Genomic DNA, 21,363 nt, shown 5'->3' on the forward strand with positions numbered 1-21,363 from the left:
AGCGACGCAGTGCCGAATCGCAAAATGGTCCTGTCTGCAAGTGATTAAAGACCCCATGGACAGGAAGACTGAGGCAGTGGCACGTTCCTTGTTTACGGTTTTGGGGTCAGCAATACGATCAGTACTGGCATCTGCACTTATGTCAGACACTTACTGAGTGGGCAAAACTTTTTCACCGCAAATTGGGGGAGCAACAGGCTTCTCCTGTCTGCGTGGAACTAGCAGACCAGTTAGTGCAAGGCCTTAAATATGTTTGTGATGCGGCCCTGGATACCTTCCCTCTGTTATCCAGGGCTTCAGTGTCAGCAGTGGTGCTGAGGTGCATGATTTGGCTAAAATGCTGGTCGGCTGACCAGGTATCTAAAAAAGCCCTGACGGATTTAACCTTCCTTGGTGAGTGGCTTTTTGGAGACTCATTGAATGACATTATTAAGAATGCCACAGGTGGTAAGAGTACCTTACTACACAGGCCAGGAAGGCTAAGGAGGCACGCCGTAGGCAAGGGCCCTCATTTTCCGCTCACAAACATCTTTTTGGTCTGCCTGGGGCTTTGGCTAAATGTCCCCAGCCTGACAGGATGACCTCTGAAGGACTAAAGCATCCCTGGAACTGCGAGCAAAAATGCTACCACATGAAGGTTTGGTCCCCACCCACAACACGGGTGGGGGGTTGTCTTTGGGAGTTTGCAGCCCGGTGGGCCTCTAGTTTGTCCAACCCAATGGGCCTCTAGTTTGTCCAACCCAATGGGTCTGCTATCTGATTTCCTCTGGCTACAAGATAGAGTTCCTCTTGGCCACCAAACGGATTCTTCTCCACTATACCCTTACTCCTGGCTCGCCAGGAGGCCCTAATGGGGGTGATAGTACCTGTTCCGGAGCTGTAAAGATTTCAGGGGCTCTACTCCAATCTGTAGTCCCCAAAAAAGTAAGGGGTACGTCCAATCTTGGACCTAAAAGCCCTCAATTGCTTTGTAGAAGTGCAGAGGTTCAGAATGGAATCAGTTCGCTCAGTAGTCGCTGCACTCCAAGGGGACTCCCTGGCATCTTTGGACATCCAGGATGCGTACCTGCACATACCCATATGACGCTCTCCTCCTGAGAGCATTGCCCTCCTCAGAATTAGAGGAGGATGTGGCGATCACCATGCAGACCCTGTAGGAATTTGGGTGGCTGTCAAACCTAAAAGTCGGTGATCATACCGATTCAGCACTTGGAGTACCTAGGCCTACTGCTGGACTCCATGGAAACGAGAAGAATTCTCCCCCCCCCCCTCCCCCCTTCAGACAAGCTGCAGACTCTCAGAGCCACGGTAAAACTGTTGATTTAACCGCGGGTGGTCGTTCCTACGCTTTTGCATGTGGGTCCTGGGACTCATGGTGGCAGTACCATATGCCCAGTTTCACATCAGAGTCTTGCAGAAGGAGATTTTGATGAAATGGGACAAATCTCCATTATCCCTGGATCGGCAGATTCAGGTGAGCCAGTCAGGGAATCCCTGCTCTGGTGGCTGAGATCCCTGGCACTTCGGTCCGGGAAGTCGTTCCTACCTCTGAATTGGACAGTGGTCACAACGGACGCCAGCCTAAGCCACAGGAGGTCGTTCACATCTTTCAGTGGGCTGAGCAACATGTACCGGCCCTATCGCCCATTTACATCACGGGAGTGAACTGGCAGGCGGACTACCTAGGACGCCAGATGCTGGACCCAGGAGAATGGGCGATGCATCCGGAGGTGCCTATGCTGGGGCACACCAGACATGGACCTTCTGGCCTCCCGCCTTAATTGGAAGGTGCCGAGATTCGTGTCCAGGACAAGAGATCCTTGGGCAGACGCGCTGATGGCTCCGTGGGGTCAGTACCAACTGATCTATGCCTTTCCTCTGCTAAAGCTGCTGCCTTGTCTGCTTTGCAAAGTGGGGACTGAGGTGATTCCAGTAGTCTTGATTGCCCCAGATTGGCCTCAGTGTCCCTGGTGCGCAGACCTAGTGTGCCTGGTTGCGGATACCCCCTGGAGACTGCCACCGCTACCCCCGTGGGATCTGAACCTGGTGTTATCGGCGCTTCAGAAACAGCCATTTGAGAATATCAGAGAGATTCTTCTGTTGACTCTTTCCCAGAAAGTGGTCTTCCTAGTGGCCATTACATCGGCCAGGAGGATTTTGGAACTGGTGGCCTTGTCTTGCAAGTCACCCTATCTGGTTATCCACAAAAAGTGGTGTTGCGTCCACAACCTTCTTTTCTACCGAAGGTGGTTTTGGCATTCCACATCAATGAAGACCTTGTGTTACCATCTCTGTGTCCTAAACCGAAACATCCTAAGGAGGTGGCCCTTCATTCCCTGGATGTGGCCTGGGCTCTGAGGGTGTATTTGTCTGCTACGGCTCCCTTTTGGAAGTCAGACTCCTTTTTGTTTCGGTGGCTGGTCTGAAAAAAGGCATGGCGGTCTCGTCGGCCACCATTTCCAGGTGGATTAGACAGATTGTAGTACAGGCCTATGCCTTGAAGGGGCAGGTGCCCCCCCCCCCCCCTTACCGGTCATGGCCCATTCCACCAGGGCAATTGAAATGTCTTGGGCCTTCCGAAATCAAGTGTCTGTCGCTCAAGTGTGTAAAGCTGCAACTTTGTTGTCTGTCCACACCTTTACAAAATTCTACAAGGTAGATGTCAGTGCCATTGGCTGATGCCTCTTTTGGCCGCAAAGTTTTGCAGGCGGCTGTGTAATTTGCAATTGCACTTAATTTTTTTCTGTGTTTTTTTTTATTTTTTATATTTATTTATTTATTTATTTTTTTACAAGAAACAAAGTTACCTTTTTAAGTTAACCACTTTCAGACCGGACCAATTTGCTGGTCAAAGACCAGACCACTTTTTGCGATTCGGCACTGCGTCGCTTTAACTGACAATTGCGCGGTCGTGCGACGTGGCTCCCAAACAAAATTAACGTCCTTTTTTATCCACAAATAGAGCTTTCTTTTGGTGGTATTTGATCACCCCTGCGGTTTTTATTTTTTGCGCTATAAACAAAAATAGAGCGATAATTTTGAAAAAAACGCATTCTTTTTTACTTTTTGTAATAATAAATATCCCCCAAAAATATATAAAAAAAAAATTTTTTCCCTCAGTTTAGGCCGATACGTATTCTTCTACATATTTTTGGTAAAAAAAATCGCAATAAGCGATTATTGATTGGTTTGCGCAAAAGTTATAGCGTTTACAAAATAGGGATAGTTTTATAGCATTTTTATTAATAATTTTTTATTATTTTTTTTTTTACTAGTAATGGCGGCGATCTGCGATTTTTATTGTGACTGCGACATTGTGGGGGACCCATCGGACATTTTTGACACATATTTGGGACCATTGTCATTTATACAGTAATCACTGCTATATAAATGCAGTGATTCCTGTGTAAATGACACTGGCAGTGAAAGGGTTAACCAGTGGGTGGCAGTGTAGGGGTTAAGTGTTCCTAGGGGTGTGTTACTAACTGTGGGGGGGTTGGGCTTTCATTTAGTGTACACTGATCTCTGCTCCAATCACATGGAGCAGAGATCAGCGTCACTAGTTGCTAGGCAGAATGGAAAAATTTTGTTTATACAGCATTTCCTCCATTCGGCCGCTCCGTGAGACGATCGCGGGGATGCCCGCGGCGATCGAGTCCGCGGGTCCCGCGACCGGACTCACGGGGGTCCCGCCGGCGGCGCGCTCCCGATGGCACGGCGGCAACGAATATTGGACGTACATGTACGCCAATATGCCTGCCCGTGCCATTCTGTCGACGTACATCGTCGTGCGCTGGTCGGGAAGTGGTTAATGCACTGTTGCATTGTTACTGCATGTTCCGAGGCGGTTAGATAAGGTGGTGACTCCCAGATAAAGGAGCATTCTGTTTTTGTGGGTACATTTTTATGTGTTTCCCACATTCTGTTTTTGTGGGTGAAGCTTTATGCTGTTTCCCACATGCCTTGTGGGTGAAGTTTTTATGCTGTTTTCCACGCCTCATTTTGGCACAGCTTGGGGACGTCCCGATGGTCTAAGAAAGGAGCTGTGTCAGTCAGTGACCGTAAGAGAAAATAGGATTTTTTTTTTGTACTCGCCATAAAATCCTTTTCTCTGTAGTTCACTGACTGACACAGCACCCTTCCCTCCTATTTTTTTTTTTTTTGTTTACGTTGTACTGCTTCTTGATGTATTGAAGGGACCGCCCCTTGGGCAGAACTAGAAAGTTCTGGTTTTGTTGTACATGTTCTGCCTAGTCCTCTCCCGAAGGACGATGGTCTAAGTAAAGGAGCTGTGTCAGTCAGTGAACTACAGAGAAAAGGATTTTACGGTGAGTACAAAAAAAATCCTATTTTTATCCTAACGTATTATATTTTTAATATCACTCTCGGAGCTGAAAAGCCCCAGAGGTCTTAAAGTCAGCTGCTTGATTTCATACAGAACTCAGACTGACTACCAGCTTCTAAATGTGCATAGCCATATTCAGTAACAAAGCCTGTTCTGTTGAAAATTTTAATACATTTTCTTTTACTCCATGACACAGACTACTTTTTCCCTAGAGGGCAAAAGCCTGTTCTCTTTTGTGTGCAAAAAAATAGATATGCCATAGCTCCCAATAGTCCCTGATTTGGAGCAATGTCCCTCTGTCCCTCTTCCTCATTTGTCACTCCATTTTGGTCTGATCTATATAGTTGTATATAAAATGTTTATCTTTAAAAAAAAAAAAGTGTTTTCTAGTGTTAAACATTTCATTCAGTTTACAAATTGCTGCATTTGTAAATTTCAAAATCCAGTATAAAAGAATTGTAGCGGATGACATTTTGGACAAAATGTCATACGCATGTTAAATTTAGTTTTTGCTTAGGGGTTCTGAGGGTTAATTACGTAGGTTGGCCTTGACATCAGTCTGGCCGGGCTGTGTTGGAAGTTCAGGCCTGGTTGGACGTTTTGAATATCAATCTTCTCTGAACCAATCAGTGGGAGCACCGGGCCCTGCTGGGTAGTCTGGGAAGGGGTACTTAAGATGTGTGGCTCACATGTTTAGAGGAGAGGAGTTTGTGAGGCCCGTGTGGTCTGTTCCGGTTCGAGGACCGGAGTAGCCCCGTGAGGGGTCCCGAGGTGTTCGACATCCCACAACATGTTCCTGTTCGAGGTCCCTAATAGACATGCCTGGTCCGAGGTAGGGATCTGTCTGTCCCTGAGTCTTGGGACCTGCTGGTCCGAGGCGCAGTAACTGAGGGAGGATTCAAGGTGTCCGGGTGTGCTCTCGAAGGAGGGCCGACAAGTGGCATCCTGGGAAGTGCATAGTTACTGAGTTGGGAAGGACATTGACAAATTCACGACGGAGAACGTTCCAAGTACTGAGGAAAAAGGTTCCTGTTCACCCTTAGTTACAACTTGTACACAATCATAGGAATGTTTCAAGTTGTGAGTCGATGTGCTGACTTCCATGATCTCTGGCTAGAGATCAGTTCAGCCTTGGCCTTGAAGTACCCTGCTGCGAGTGGCTACTCTCTGGGTGGAATTGGAGACTGCTAGACCTGCAGTTCAAGGTGCCTGAGTTCTTCACCCATGCCCTCTGTTCCCATAAGAGACTGTGTTATTGGATGTTACTACTGCAAAATAAAACCTTTTAAAAAAGACTTTATCCGTGTCAGCGTTCAAGTCATTGGGTATCAACCCTGGGAACCCCTAGACGTGGAAGAGCAGGCCAAGAGGAGGTTACTGGTAAGCCCAATAAGTCAAGGCTGCCCTGCAAGGGTTGTGGCCACTACAGAATAAATAAAACTTGTGGGTTTAACAAATTCTCTTTTTTTTTATTATTATTATAATTCTCTTGTAAGGGGATGTGACAGGGGGTGTGTCCTATGCCTACATACTTTTGCAAGTATCATGAATCATGTAGAGCAAAACTGGAAATCTTTGTCAAGTATATAGTAGGGGATTCTACACTGACCACCAATGTGCGGAGGAATTTGCACTGATGTAATGGGGGATTTTACGCCACCCATCAATATAACGAGGGATGTCTACACCGACATCAATGTAATAGGAGCCTTTATACCAGCTATTCTCCATCTGTGTCAGGGGAAGATCTGGGGGGGGGGGGCAACGGGGCAATTGCACCCCCCCGGAAATATTAATGACTCCCGAGTCTATCAGTGTAGAAGATGGCCCTGGTTGTTTCAAGTTGGATTTTCTTCTTGTATGAGTTGAGCTGTCAATCAGAAGAATATATATATATATATATATATATATATATATATATATATATATATATAGTAGGTTCATGGATACTGTACAACAACCTGTAAAATTGAGTTATATTTGTTTATTAGCAATGTTGCAAGAATGGATCTCTTCCCACCTGTCCAGATTTTAGTGGCACAATATCAGTTTGGAGGGCTTTGTAAAAATGGGTACAAAAGAAGTTTTTTTTTTTTTTTTTTACAAAATATGGATTTTCTGGAGGGAATTTGACAGATCAGAACAGGGCTCACATTTGTCCTCATTTTATTTCTCTCTATGATGTTACATCAGTATATATATAATTTAGGTGTGGCGAGTAGTTATGTCAGACCTTTATAATTATAGCTCAGTTTTAAAAAGTATCAGTATCAAATTATTTATGTCAATGTACTACTGTCATAACACATTAAACTGTCTCATATTTAATATCTGTATGCCAATTATAAGGGTGACAAATCAACTCCTCCCCCCAAGAACAGTACCATCAGCACCCCTCTCCAACATATCAGTACCCCAGCAAAGCAGTAAAATCCACTATCTTCATCTACAGAGATGCTTAGTACCAGCACAGCTCCTCTCAAAGAAAAGAGCAATATTACCAATTACACTCTTTGCTAGATTAGTACCATCAGATTCCCTTTCTACCATAGCAGTACAATCAAATCCCCTCTCAAAGAATAGAGGAAGATCATTGGCTCTCCTCTAGACAAGAGCATTGTCATCAAAATCCCCTCACAAAAGATAGAGGAGGACCATCAGCTTCCTCCAACATAAGAGCATTACCATCACATCCCCTAACAAATCATAGCGGAAGACCACCAGCTCCCTTTCTACACAACAGTATTACCATCAAATCCCCTCACAAAGAATAGAGGAGGACAATTACCTACCCTCTACACAAGAAGAGCATTACCATCAAATACCTTTTTTTTTTTTTAGAGAATGCAGCAGTACCATCCGTTTTCCTTTTTATCAATACAGTATCATCAGCTTCCATCTCAAAGAACAGAGGAATACACTCACCACCAGAGCAGTACCACCATTTCCCCCTCAGAGAATAGAACAGTACCATCAGTTCTCCTCTCCACCACAGCAGTACCACCATCTGCTGTCTCAAAAAAATTGGGGAAGACCATAAGCTCCCCATTCCACAACAGCAGCATTGCCATCAAATCCACGTTTGGGGAATAAAGTAGCACCATCAGCATCCATTTAAAAAAAATGTACAATTAGCTCTGCTCTCCACCAGAACAATACGATCATTTCCCTTCTCAGAGAATAGAGCAATACGATCAGTTCCTCCCTCCACCACAGCAGTACTACCAGCTGCTCTCAAAGATTGGAGGAAGACCATCAGCTTGCCTCTCTGTGGGAGCATTACCATTAAATTCCCATTCAGAGAATGTAATAGTACCATCAACTTCCATATCAAAGAACAGAGTACAATTAGATTTCCCCTCTCAAAGAATAGAGCAGTGTATGTATATCTTTCTTGGGGAGAACGTTATGAGAAATGACGCTCCTGAAATAGGATGACCCTCTAAACCTGTAGGCAAATACGGTGGCGAAGCTACACATTCTTTCACCCGGGGCAAAGACTCAGTTTGCCCCCACCCAACTACGCGACGTGGTGAACAGTGGGTGTGGCCGAATTTATTTAACAGCGGGAGGGGCTTAAATAAAACAAAAGTATATTTGTACCCATGTATTAAATGTCACTGTAAAAACTATGAACTCAGTCAACCTTAAAAACAGACAGTGTCAGTCAGTAGGGCAGTGGACAGTGTCAGGAGGGCAAAGGATGGTGTCAGTCAGTAGAGCAGTGGACGATGTCAGTAGGGCAGTGGATGGTGTCAGTAGGGCAGAAGTTGGTGACACTAGGGCTGTAAATGGTGTCAGTCAGTCAGCGGTGTCATTGGGGCAGTGGACGGTGACACTGGAGTAGAGGACGGTGTCAGCGTGGCAAAGGATGGTCTCACTGGGGCAGCGAGGCAGTGGATGGTGTTAGCAGAGCAGTGGAAGGTGTCAGCAGGTCAGAGGACGATGTCAGAGGGGCAGTGTATCGTGTAAGTAGTTTTGTCTTTTTTAGGGCACAGGCACCAGAATTAAGTGGAGTCTGGAGGGGAGGGGCAGTGAGCTAAGCATTTGCTAGAGCGATTGGCTGTATTTTCCTCCTGCCAGTGCTGAATGTAGGAAGGGAGAGTAAATGCTGCCCTCACTGCCCCTCCTCTCCAGGTGTCAGTAGGGCAGTGCAATGAAGAATGGCGGCTTTGGGGGTGCTGACCACTGCTGAAAACTTAAAAATAATAGTAAATCTGGTAAAAAAAAAAAGAAAAAAAAAAAGAGAAGCCTTGCAGGTTCCTATTCTGAACTATGCAGCCTAATCCACAAATGAAATCCTCCTGACATGGAGAACAAGGGGGCAGCTATATAAAAAAAGAAGAGGAGGACAAAAAAAGTGTGTTATGTGTGAAACTTTCATTGCTAAAAGACAGCAGGCACTGCAAACAATGGTGGGGCATGGGGTTGCCAGGACATCCATGCAGATAAGGGGTAGAAGGGAGCCCTGTCAGATGCTGAGGAGATCGAACACTGGGGCAGCAGCAGGGAAAGAAGATGGGATGACACAGCGATCATCAGTATCTCACATCTCTTTAGGATTGTATGCCGATGAGTGGAGGGGTGTATTAGGGACAGAGGAGCACTCCTCCTGCCAATAACCTATGATTTCTCCCCAGCACTCTGCTCCACATCTCTTCCATCAAGTTCATGATCCCCGGCTGCCAGGGTAAGCTTTGCGGCATGTGAGAGACTGATGATTGCTATGTCATCTCATCTTCTCTCCCTGCTGCACCCCTGGTGCCAGATCTCCTCAACATCTGCAGCTGTAGCGCTTGTGATGTGGAGGAGATCGGGTTGAGGGGGAGCAGCAGGGAGAGAAGATGGGATGAGACCAGTGGCACCCTCTATTAATGCAGTGCTTGGGGCAGATGTCCCCCCAGCACCCCTAGTTTTGGCCCTGGGCAAATAAGAGAACCAGAACCTCAGTGGAAGAATGGATCTGATAATAAAGTTGGCAGTGCCCCCACCCTGGACAGGATCTTTTTGAACAGAATGGGATTACCTTCCTGGGAATTTAACCAGTAATCTAATTAAAGTAATTGGGAGCAGTGGAACTACTGTAACCAACATCTAATATTAACCATAAGTTTATTGATGCATACCAGTATGGAAATAATACAAGCTTTATATAAGAAAAGGTTAATAATAATACATACATTCAATGTACAAACAGTGATCATCAGCAAAGGGCCCAATAAGAGACCTGGTGAAATTGTGCAGATATATAATTTTAATAGCGATACAGTACCTCCTGGTGAATGTTGTGGCAAAGTCCAGTGCCAGGGGCCCCTGGTGTAGCACTGGAACTCAGAGTCAGCCTATCCATGCACTTTAGACCCTCGCCAGCAGTTTATAATCTGACAAGCAACCAGACCTCTAACTACCAGAAGTGGCTTTCGGGTGTCTAACCTCGTTCTAGCCTATGCTGGTTATTGAGCCCTAAGTTAAAACTATCTATATAAACGATATTGTAATAAACAGGTTCACCTACTAACATACAGCATCTGGTGCTGTGCATGTGAGATAATAATTATAATAGGACAGAAATGAGTCTGCCACAGGGATTTAGATGTACACTCAAGAAGCAATAGGCAGCTGCAGTTAAACTATGTGCACATAGGAGTACTTGCATAATAGTCTCTGCTTCTGATCTGGGTGAAAATACAGTAGTAGCCCCTGTGTGTAAAAGACCACGTGACTCAGTTCTCTGTCTCTCTCTCCACTTCCTCCTTCTGGGGTTTTCAAATCCCCTATCAGAGACAGCTGATGGGTTTTACTTCCTCTTTTTCCCCCTGCAAAGTAAAAGCATGATGGGCTAGTATGCATCGCATACCAGCCCATCATGTGGCACTTACCTGCAAATGAAGCCTGCGCCATCCCTGCTGATGGTCGCATCCATCTTCGCTCCTCTTCCTTCCGGGGCATGTGACGTCACTCCTGTGCATGTGTGCGGGAGCTGTCCATCACGGCACTTGCTAGTCGAAGAAGAAACGGCACAGGGGCTGTAAACATGCAATATGAACATTTCAAGTGTTTGTTCAGGCCTGAAGAATTCCTCTCCTTCTATAGAACTGCTACAGTGGTGTGAAAAAGTGTTTGCCCCCTTCCTCATTTCCTGTTCCTTTGCATGTTTGTCACACTTAAGTGTTTCGGAACATCAAACCAATTTAAACAATAGTCAAGGACAACACAAGTAAACACAAAATGCAATTTGTAAATGAAGGTGTTTATTATTAAAGGTGAAAAAAAATCCAAACCATCATGGCCCTGTGTGAAAAAGTGATTGCCCCCTAAACCTAATAACTGGTTGGGCCACCCTTAGCAGCAACAACTGCAACCAAGCGTTTGCGATAACGTGCAATGAGGCTTTTACAGCGTCCTGGAGGAATTTTGGCCCACTCATCTTTGCAGAATTGTCCTAATTCAGTTACATTAGAGGGTTTTCGAGCATGAACGGCCTTTTTAAGGTCATACCACAACATCTCAATAGGATTCAGGTCAGGACTTTGGCTAGGCCACTCCAAAGTCTTCATTTTGTTTTTCTTCAGCCATTCGGTGGTGGACTTGCTGGTGTGTTTAGGATCATTGTCCTGCTGCAGAACCCAAGTTCGTTTCAGCTTGAGTACACGAACAGATGGTCGGACATAGTGATGGACGAACTTCCGACGGGACGTTTCGCGAACGCGAAACGCGAACGGACACAAACGTTCGCGAAAACGACCGTTCGCCGCGGGCTCCATTGACTTCAATGGGAGGCGAATTTCGCAAACCTTTAGGTCGAATTTGCGGCCACGGGGTAATTATTAGGGGGTAGCACGTAGTCCCACCACCTGGACAATAGCATAATACATGTATGAGGTGAATTTGGGATCGATAACTACAAGCATTTTTTTTTTATTTGGGAAATTGTTCTGACAATTCAGGACTATGGAGCTAATGAAGGCAATGGAGGAGAGGGAAGGTCAGGGACCAGGGTAGGCAAACAAGAGGGTGCAGGAGATACAGAGCACTGACAGCAGCACCGTAATACAGAGCACTGACATCAGCACCGTGACATACAGCGCTGACAGCAGCTCCGTGACATACAGCGCTGACAGCAGCTCCGTGACATACAGCGCTGACAGCAGCTCCGTGACATACAGCGCTGACAGCAGCTCCGTGACATACAGCGCTGACAGCAGCTCCGTGACATACAGCGCTGACAGCAGCACCGTGACATACAGCGCTGACAGCAGCTCCGTGACATACAGCGCTGACAGCAGCTCCGTGACATACAGCGCTGACAGCAGCTCCGTGACATACAGCACTGACAGCAGCTCCGTGACATACAGCGCTGACAGCAGCTCCGTGACATACAGCGCTGACAGCAGCACCGTGACATACAGCGCTGACAGCAGCTCCGTGACATACAGCGCTGACAGCAGCTCCGTGACATACAGCGCTGACAGCAGCTCCGTGACATACAGCGCTGACAGCAGCTCCGTGACATACAGCGCTGACAGCAGCTCCGTGACATACAGCGCTGACAGCAGCTCCGTGACATACAGCGCTGACAGCAGCTCCGTGACATACAGCGCTGACAGCAGCTCCGTGACATACAGCGCTGACAGCAGCTCCGTGACATACAGCGCTGACAGCAGCACCGTAAGCAGCCCCAGGAGGAAGTCAGCACAGCACAGGGATGGTGTGATCCCCTCATAATAAGAACCCCCAGGAGGAAGTCAGCACAGCACAGGGATGGTGGGAGCCCCTCATAATAAGAACACCCAGGAGGAAGTCAGCACAGCACAGGGATGGTGGGAACCCCTCATAATAAGCAGCCCCAGTAGAAATATGACACCGCTCAACCTCTTCAAAGAGGAGGGTAGGGGCATATAGTACGGTGTGCTTTTTTGGGTCAGGGAAGTGAGCCAAATGAATTAAGAAGGTCTGTGTGCTTGATTCCAAAAATTGTTTATAGACATATACATGGTCTACTGATCACATGTGTTGAATTCCTCCGAGATCCATGCCTCATTCATTTTTAGAAATGTGAGGTAGTTAACACTGTGGTGAGCTAGGCGAGTACGCTTATCGGTCACAATCCCCCCTGCTGCGCTGAACGTCCTTTCGGACAGGACACTGGATGAGGGGCAAGCCAACAGTTCGATTGCAAATTGGGCAAGCTCTGGCCAGAGGTCAAGCCTGCCCACCCAGTAGTCTAGGGGTTCATCACTCCTCAGAGCGTCCACATCGGCCGTTAACCCAATGTAGTCGGACACCTGACGGTCTAGGCGTTCCCTGATGCTGGATCCGGATGACACCTGTCGATGGGTCGGCTGAAAGAATGACCTCATATCCGAAGTCACCAACACATCTTCAAACCGGCCTCTTCTTGCAGGCGCTGTTGGATTGGTACCCGCAAATCCTTCTCTGGGAGTGGGAATTGCTCCTCTGCCAGCGCACGCAAAAGCAGAATGCAGCATTTCTCGAAGCAAGGCCTGGAAGTGCTGCATTCTGACAGCCCTCTGCGACGGCGGTAACATTTCCGCCATTTTGTGTTTGTACCGGGGGTCTAAGTACGTTGCCACCCAGTACTGGTCCTTGACCCTCATGCTTTTTATACGGGGGTCCCTATTAAAACACTGGAGCATGAAGGCCCCCATTTGCACTAAAGTGGAAGCGGTGTGGTGGCCTGGCTCCTGCTCATCATCCAGGATAATGTCGTCCTCTTCATTCTCCTCTCCCCATCCTCGCACAACAGGGATCCCAGAAAGGTTTAAAGCATGCTCTTCTTGCTCCTGCTCATCCGCCCCGGCACCATCCTCCTCTGACTCCTCATCAGACTCCTGTTGTTGACTTGTCTCAGATAGAGTAGCCCCCCCTGGGAATTCATCCAGCATTGCGACTTCCTCATCTTCCCGCTCCTGCTCCTCCACAGCCTGATCAATGACACGACGCAATGCACGCTCCAGAAAGAAGGCATAAGGTACCATGTCACTGATGGCGCCATGGCTGCGACTGACCAGTTTGGTGATCTCCTCAAATGGCCGCAGAAGTCTGCATGTGTCGCGCATGAGCAGCCACTGGCGCGGTGAAAAAAAACCCAGCTCCCCAGAACCGTTTCTTTCGCAGAGTTCATACAGGTAGACGTTAACTGCACGTTTCTGCTGGAGCAGCCTATCAAGCATATAGAAGGTTGAGTTCCATCGCGTCGGGCAATCGCAAATAAGACGTCTGACCGGCAGATGGTGTCGCCGCTGAATGTCAGCAAGGCGAGCCATGGCCGTGTAAGATCTTCTGAAATGGGCCGAGATTTTCCTTGCCTGCCGCAAGATGTCCTGGACCCCAGGGTATTTGACAAGGAATCGCTGCACGACCAAGTTTAAGACGTGTGCCATGCACGGCACGTGCGTGATTTTGCCCTGTTTCAATGCGCTAAGCAGATTGGCACCGTTGTCACACACCACTTTACCAACTGTCAAATTGAGCGGTGTTAGCCACTCATCTGCCTGTGAACGCAAAGCTGAAAGGAGTGCCGGGCCAGTGTGGCTCTTTGCTTCCAGGCACAACAGACGCAGCACGGCATGGCAACGTCTCACCTGGCATGTGGAATAGGTTCTGGGGAGCTTGGGCGGTGCAGTGGAAGAGACGCTAGCAGCGGAAAAGGAGGAGGCAGCTGAGGAGGAGAGGGAGGAGGATGGAGTAGGAGGAGGAGAAGAAGAGTCAGGCCTGCATGCAATCCGTGGCGGTAAAACCAAATCTACACGGGTGCCACGGGTTACATGCTTGACGGCCGTCAGAAGGTTCACCCAGTGGGCAGTAAAACTGATATACCTTCCCTGCCCGTGTTTGCTAGACCACGTGTCTGTGGTCAGATGTATCTTGGCACCGACACTGTGTGCCAGAGATACATTCACTTGCCGCTGAACATGGCCATATAGCTCTGGGATGCCCTTCTCTGAGAAATACTTCCTTCCTGGGACCTTCCATTGTGGTGTTCCAATGGCCACAAATTTGCGAAAGGCCTCCGAGTCCACCAGTTTATATGGCAGTAGTTGGCGGGCTATGAGTTCTGACAAGCCAGCCGCCAACCGTTGGGCAAGAGGGTTATCCGGCGTCATCATTTTTTTACGCTCAAACATTAGGCCCACGGAAGCCTGCCTTTTTGCAGAAAAATGTGAGCTTGGCGTGATGGAAGGTGGAGTGGAGGACAATTGTGAGGAGAGAGGAGAAGGAGAAGTAGAAGACGAGGCTGGACGGTGAGAGCCTGCAGTGTGGCTTTGTGTGTTCCGTTGCTCCCACTGGGCTCGGTGATGGCTGCTCATGTGCCTTCTTAAGGCGGTCGTCCCTAGGTGAGTATTGGGCTTACCGCGACTAACGCGTTGACTGCAAAGATTGCAGATGGCAACGCTATTGTCAGCAGCGGACACGTTAAAAAAAGCCCACACTGCGGAGCCATGTGCCGGTGTCCTGGGAGCGCCAGATGTGACCGTACATGGTCGATGACTCGCTCCTGATACATTTGCAGTCTGCTTTGTCCCTGCTGTGCAATGTAAGTCATTGCTGCTTCTCCTCCCTATCTGCTGGTCCATATCTCCCTCTGAACTCCCCTCCTCTTCCTCTCTTGTGGGCACCCACGTGACATCACTAGACACGTCATCATCAACGTCACCTTCCCCACCGCTATAAGTAGAGTAGGCAGCAACACCGGGGACCAACCTCCTCCTTGGGCTGATCTGGGTACTGGCGTCAGACTGCTGAGTAGCGCTTGTTGCTACCTCCTCTTCCTGATCCAATACCAAGAGTGGCTGCGCATCAGAAATGTCCTCTTGATATGGATCGGAAAATAATTCCAGTGACTCAAGCGGAAGGTATGTGGTGGTGGTGGTGGTGGTCGTGTTGTTGGTGGTAGTGTCTTTGGGGGTGCACATAGCAGAGAGTGAAGAAGAGGGTGCAGATCGAGAGGATGAGGAGGGTGCAGAAGAGTAAGGCTGAGCGAGCCACTCAACCAAGTCTGGTGCATCCTTTAAAGTAATTGAACGCACCTTCTGCAACTTCCCACTTTGGCTCAAGCCTGTTGCTCCTGCCCTACCCCTACCACCCCTGCGGAAGGGCCTGCCTCTTCCTCTGCATGTCATTTTTTAAATGACCCTGTGACAAAACTCTTAGTCCCTATACCGCTGAAGGACTGCTGCAGTATAGGTGAGCGGTCAGCAGTGGTGCACGTCAACCCTATCTATTGTGGACCTATAGCGGTCCTTACAGAACAGCAGACTGTACCGCACTCAAGCCTATGTACCGTAGCACCCTATACCAAGTTACCAGTCCTTATAAGAACTTTTGTGGACCAAGCAGGTTGTGTATTAGTGTTTAGCAGACTGTACGTCAGTCCCTATACCGCTGAAGGACTGCTGCAGTATAGGGCAGCGGTCAGCAGTGGTGCACGTCAACCCTATCTATTGTGGACCGATAGCGGTCCTTACAGAACAGCAGACTGTACCGCACTCAAGCCTATGTACCGTAGCACCCTATACCAAGTTACCAGTCCTTATAAGAACTTTTGTGGACCAAGCAGGTTGTGTATTAGTGTTTAGCAGACTGTACGTCAGTCCCTATACCGCTGAAGGACTGCTGCAGTATAGGGCAGCGGTCAGCAGTGGTGCACGTCAACCCTATCTATTGTGGACCGATAGCGGTCCTTACAGAACAGCAGACTGTACCGCACTCAAGCCTATGTACCGTAGCACCCTATACCAAGTTACCAGTCCTTATAAGAACTTTTGTGGAACAAGCAGGTTGTGTGTTAGTGATTAGCAGACTGTACGTCAGTCCCTATACCGCTGAAGGACTGCTGCAGTATAGGTGAGCGGTCAGCAGTGGTGCACGTCAACCCTATCTATTGTGGACCGATAGCGGTCCTTACAGAACAGCAGACTGTACCGCACTCAAGCCTATGTACCGTAGCACCCTATACCAAGTTACCAGTCCTTATAAGAACTTTTGTGGAACAAGCAGGTTGTGTGTTAGTGATTAGCAGACTGTACGTCAGTCCCTATACCGCTGAAGGACTGCTGCAGTATAGGTGAGCGGTCAGCAGTGGTGCACGTCAACCCTATCTATTGTGGACCGATAGCGGTCCTTACAGAACAGCAGACTGTACCGCACTCAAGCCTATGTACCGTAGCACCCTATACCAAGTTACCAGTCCTTATAAGAACTTTTGTGGACCAAGCAGGTTGTGTATTAGTGTTTAGCAGACTGTACGTCAGTCCCTATACCGCTGAAGGACTGCTGCAGTATAGGGCAGCGGTCAGCAGTGGTGCACGTCAACCCTATCTATTGTGGACCGATAGCGGTCCTTACAGAACAGCAGACTGTACCGCACTCAAGCCTATGTACCGTAGCACCCTATACCAAGTTACCAGTCCTTATAAGAACTTTTGTGGAACAAGCAGGTTGTGTGTTAGTGATTAGCAGACTGTACGTCAGTCCCTATACCGCTGAAGGACTGCTGCAGTATAGGGCAGCGGTCAGCAGTGGTGCACGTCAACCCTATCTATTGTGGACCGATAGCGGTCCTTACAGAACAGCAGACTGTACCGCACTCAAGCCTATGTACCGTAGCACCCTATACCAAGTTACCAGTCCTTATAAGAACTTTTGTGGAACAAGCAGGTTGTGTGTTAGTGATTAGCAGACTGTACGTCAGTCCCTATACCGCTGAAGGACTGCTGCAGTATAGGTGAGCGGTCAGCAGTGGTGCACGTCAACCCTATCTATTGTGGACCGATAGCGGTCCTTACAGAACAGCAGACTGTACCGCACTCAAGCCTATGTACCGTAGCACCCTATACCAAGTTACCAGTCCTTATAAGAACTTTTGTGGACCAAGCAGGTTGTGTATTAGTGTTTAGCAGACTGTACGTCAGTCCCTATACCGCTGAAGGACTGCTGCAGTATAGGGCAGCGGTCAGCAGTGGTGCACGTCAACCCTATCTATTGTGGACCGATAGCGGTCCTTACAGAACAGCAGACTGTACCGCACTCAAGCCTATGTACCGTAGCACCCTATACCAAGTTACCAGTCCTTATAAGAACTTTTGTGGACCAAGCAGGTTGTGTATTAGTGTTTAGCAGACTGTACGTCAGTCCCTATACCGCTGAAGGACTGCTGCAGTATAGGGCAGCGGTCAGCAGTGGTGCACGTCAACCCTATCTATTGTGGACCGATAGCGGTCCTTACAGAACAGCAGACTGTACCGCACTCAAGCCTATGTACCGTAGCACCCTATACCAAGTTACCAGTCCTTATAAGAACTTTTGTGGACCAAGCAGGTTGTGTATTAGTGTTTAGCAGACTGTACGTCAGTCCCTATACCGCTGAAGGACTGCTGCAGTATAGGGCAGCGGTCAGCAGTGGTGCACGTCAACCCTATCTATTGTGGACCGATAGCGGTCCTTACAGAACAGCAGACTGTACCGCACTCAAGCCTATGTACCGTAGCACCCTATACCAAGTTACCAGTCCTTATAAGAACTTTTGTGGAACAAGCAGGTTGTGTGTTAGTGATTAGCAGACTGTACGTCAGTCCCTATACCGCTGAAGGACTGCTGCAGTATAGGTGAGCGGTCAGCAGTGGTGCACGTCAACCCTATCTATTGTGGACCGATAGCGGTCCTTACAGAACAGCAGACTGTACCGCACTCAAGCCTATGTACCGTAGCACCCTATACCAAGTTACCAGTCCTTATAAGAACTTTTGTGGACCAAGCAGGTTGTGTATTAGTGTTTAGCAGACTGTACGTCAGTCCCTATACCGCTGAAGGACTGCTGCAGTATAGGGCAGCGGTCAGCAGTGGTGCACGTCAACCCTATCTATTGTGGACCGATAGCGGTCCTTACAGAACAGCAGACTGTACCGCACTCAAGCCTATGTACCGTAGCACCCTATACCAAGTTACCAGTCCTTATAAGAACTTTTGTGGAACAAGCAGGTTGTGTGTTAGTGATTAGCAGACTGTACGTCAGTCCCTATACCGCTGAAGGACTGCTGCAGTATAGGGCAGCGGTCAGCAGTGGTGCACGTCAACCCTATCTATTGTGGACCGATAGCGGTCCTTACAGAACAGCAGACTGTACCGCACTCAAGCCTATGTACCGTAGCACCCTATACCAAGTTACCAGTCCTTATAAGAACTTTTGTGGAACAAGCAGGTTGTGTGTTAGTGATTAGCAGACTGTACGTCAGTCCCTATACCGCTGAAGGACTGCTGCAGTATAGGTGAGCGGTCAGCAGTGGTGCACGTCAACCCTATCTATTGTGGACCGATAGCGGTCCTTACAGAACAGCAGACTGTACCGCACTCAAGCCTATGTACCGTAGCACCCTATACCAAGTTACCAGTCCTTATAAGAACTTTTGTGGACCAAGCAGGTTGTGTATTAGTGTTTAGCAGACTGTACGTCAGTCCCTATACCGCTGAAGGACTGCTGCAGTATAGGGCAGCGGTCAGCAGTGGTGCACGTCAACCCTATCTATTGTGGACCGATAGCGGTCCTTACAGAACAGCAGACTGTACCGCACTCAAGCCTATGTACCGTAGCACCCTATACCAAGTTACCAGTCCTTATAAGAACTTTTGTGGACCAAGCAGGTTGTGTATTAGTGTTTAGCAGACTGTACGTCAGTCCCTATACCGCTGAAGGACTGCTGCAGTATAGGGCAGCGGTCAGCAGTGGTGCACGTCAACCCTATCTATTGTGGACCGATAGCGGTCCTTACAGAACAGCAGACTGTACCGCACTCAAGCCTATGTACCGTAGCACCCTATACCAAGTTACCAGTCCTTATAAGAACTTTTGTGGAACAAGCAGGTTGTGTGTTAGTGATTAGCAGACTGTACGTCAGTCCCTATACCGCTGAAGGACTGCTGCAGTATAGGGCAGCGGTCAGCAGTGGTGCACGTCAACCCTATCTATTGTGGACCGATAGCGGTCCTTACAGAACAGCAGACTGTACCGCACTCAAGCCTATGTACCGTAGCACCCTATACCAAGTTACCAGTCCTTATAAGAACTTTTGTGGAACAAGTGAGTTGTGAATGTTTAGCAGACTGCAGCAGAAGGGCAGCAGTCAAGTATAATATCCTTTCTATATTTGGAAGAAAGAATATTATACATGTACAAGCCTATTACTGTACCACTGATACCAGTCCTGAAAAGAACCTTTGTGGAACTAATAATAACAGCAAGTCTTTAAAATTACCCTCACTGCCTGACAACACTGCTTCCTTCCTGTCCCTATACAAATTGGCAAAAAAAGAGAACGATTAGTGGTTACTGGAACAGCTCTTTTGTGGACCTTGATAGTAACAGCTAATGATGATGATGATGATGATGATGATGAAAGACTAATCTGGCTGTCCCTGTAGCATACACCGTCCTTTCCCTTTCTCTAAACTAACAAAAGACACTCAGGCTGCTGCAAGAATCAGCAGCACAGCAAACCTATCAACACCTAACACCTATACCAGTCCTGAAAAGAACTTTTGTGTACCAAATAGCTAGTGGTTTATCTCTCCCTACTCCACACAGGAACCTGTCCCTATCTTAACAGAAGAAAGAATGTAAAATGGCCACCGGATCGGGTGTATTTATAGGTTAGGGGGAATGTACAAGTGTCCATGTGCTGTCATGTCTCAATTGGCTGTCCTGTATCACATGATAAACGTGTCACCAAAGGTTAAAGTTCTTGTATACATTAAACACGTAAGTCCGCCGCGGCGAACGACGGAAAAAGGCGTTCGAACGTGCGGACCGCGAATGTCGGAAATTCGCCGCGAAACGACCGCCGGGCGAACCGTTCGGCCATCACTAGTCGGACATTCTCCTTCAGGATCTCTTGGTAGACAGCAGAATTCATAGTTCCTTTTATCACGGCAAGTCTTCCAGGTCCTGAAGCAGCAAAACAGCCCCAGACCATCACACTTCCACCACCATATTTTACTGTTGGTATAATGTTCTTTTTATGAAATGCAGTGTTCCTTCTACGCCAGATATACTTGGACACACACCTTCCAAAGAGTTCCACTTTTGTCTCATCGGTCCACAGAATGTTGTCCCAAAAGTCTTGGGGATCATCAAGATGTGTTGTGGAGAAATTGAGACGAGCTTTGATGTTCTTTTTGCTCAGCAGTGGTTTTCTCCTTGGAACTCTGCCATGCAGGCCATTTTTGCCCAGTCTTTTCCTGATGGTGGAGGCATGAACGCTGACCTTAACTGAGGCAAGTGAGGCCTGCAGTTCCTTGGACATTGTTGTGGGGTCTTTTGTGACCTCTTGGATGAGTCGTCGCTGTGCTCTTGGGGTAATTTTGGGCAGCCGGCCACTCCTGGGAAGGTTCACCACTGTTCCATGTCTTCGCCATTTGTGGATAATGGCTCTCACTGTGGTTCGCTGGATTCCCAAAGCTTTGGAAATGGCTTTATAACCCTTTCCAGACTGATAGATCTCAATTACTTTCTTTCTCAATTGTTCCTGAATTTCTTTGGGTCTCGGCATGATGTGTAGCTTTTAAGGATCTTCTGGTGGACCTTACTGTGTCAAGCAGCTCCTATTTAAGTGATGCCTTGATTGTGAACAGGTGTGGCAATAATCAGGCCTGGGTGTGGCTAGAGAAATTGAACTCAGGTGTGGACAACCACAGTTATAGTATGTTTTAACAAGGGGGGCAATCACTTTTTCACACAGGGCCATGATGGTTTGGATTTTTTTTCACCTTTAATAATAAACACCTTCATTTACAAATTGCATTTTGTGTTTACTTGTGTTGTCCTTGACTATTGTTTAAATTGGTTTGATGTTCCGAAACACTTAAGTGTGACAAACATGCAAAGGAACAGGAAATGAGGAAGGGGGTAAACACTTTTTCACACCACTGTATCTTCTTCTACCCAATTGAGGGAACAATCTCCTGAATTTTGATATGTGTGCAAGAGCCCTGTAAAATGGCTA

The sequence above is a fragment of the Lithobates pipiens genome, unplaced genomic scaffold (genome assembly GCF_037356315.1).
Source record: "Lithobates pipiens isolate NorthernLeopardFrog02 unplaced genomic scaffold, aLitPip1_a1.2 Scaffold_13, whole genome shotgun sequence".
NCBI lineage: Eukaryota > Metazoa > Chordata > Amphibia > Anura > Ranidae > Lithobates > Lithobates pipiens.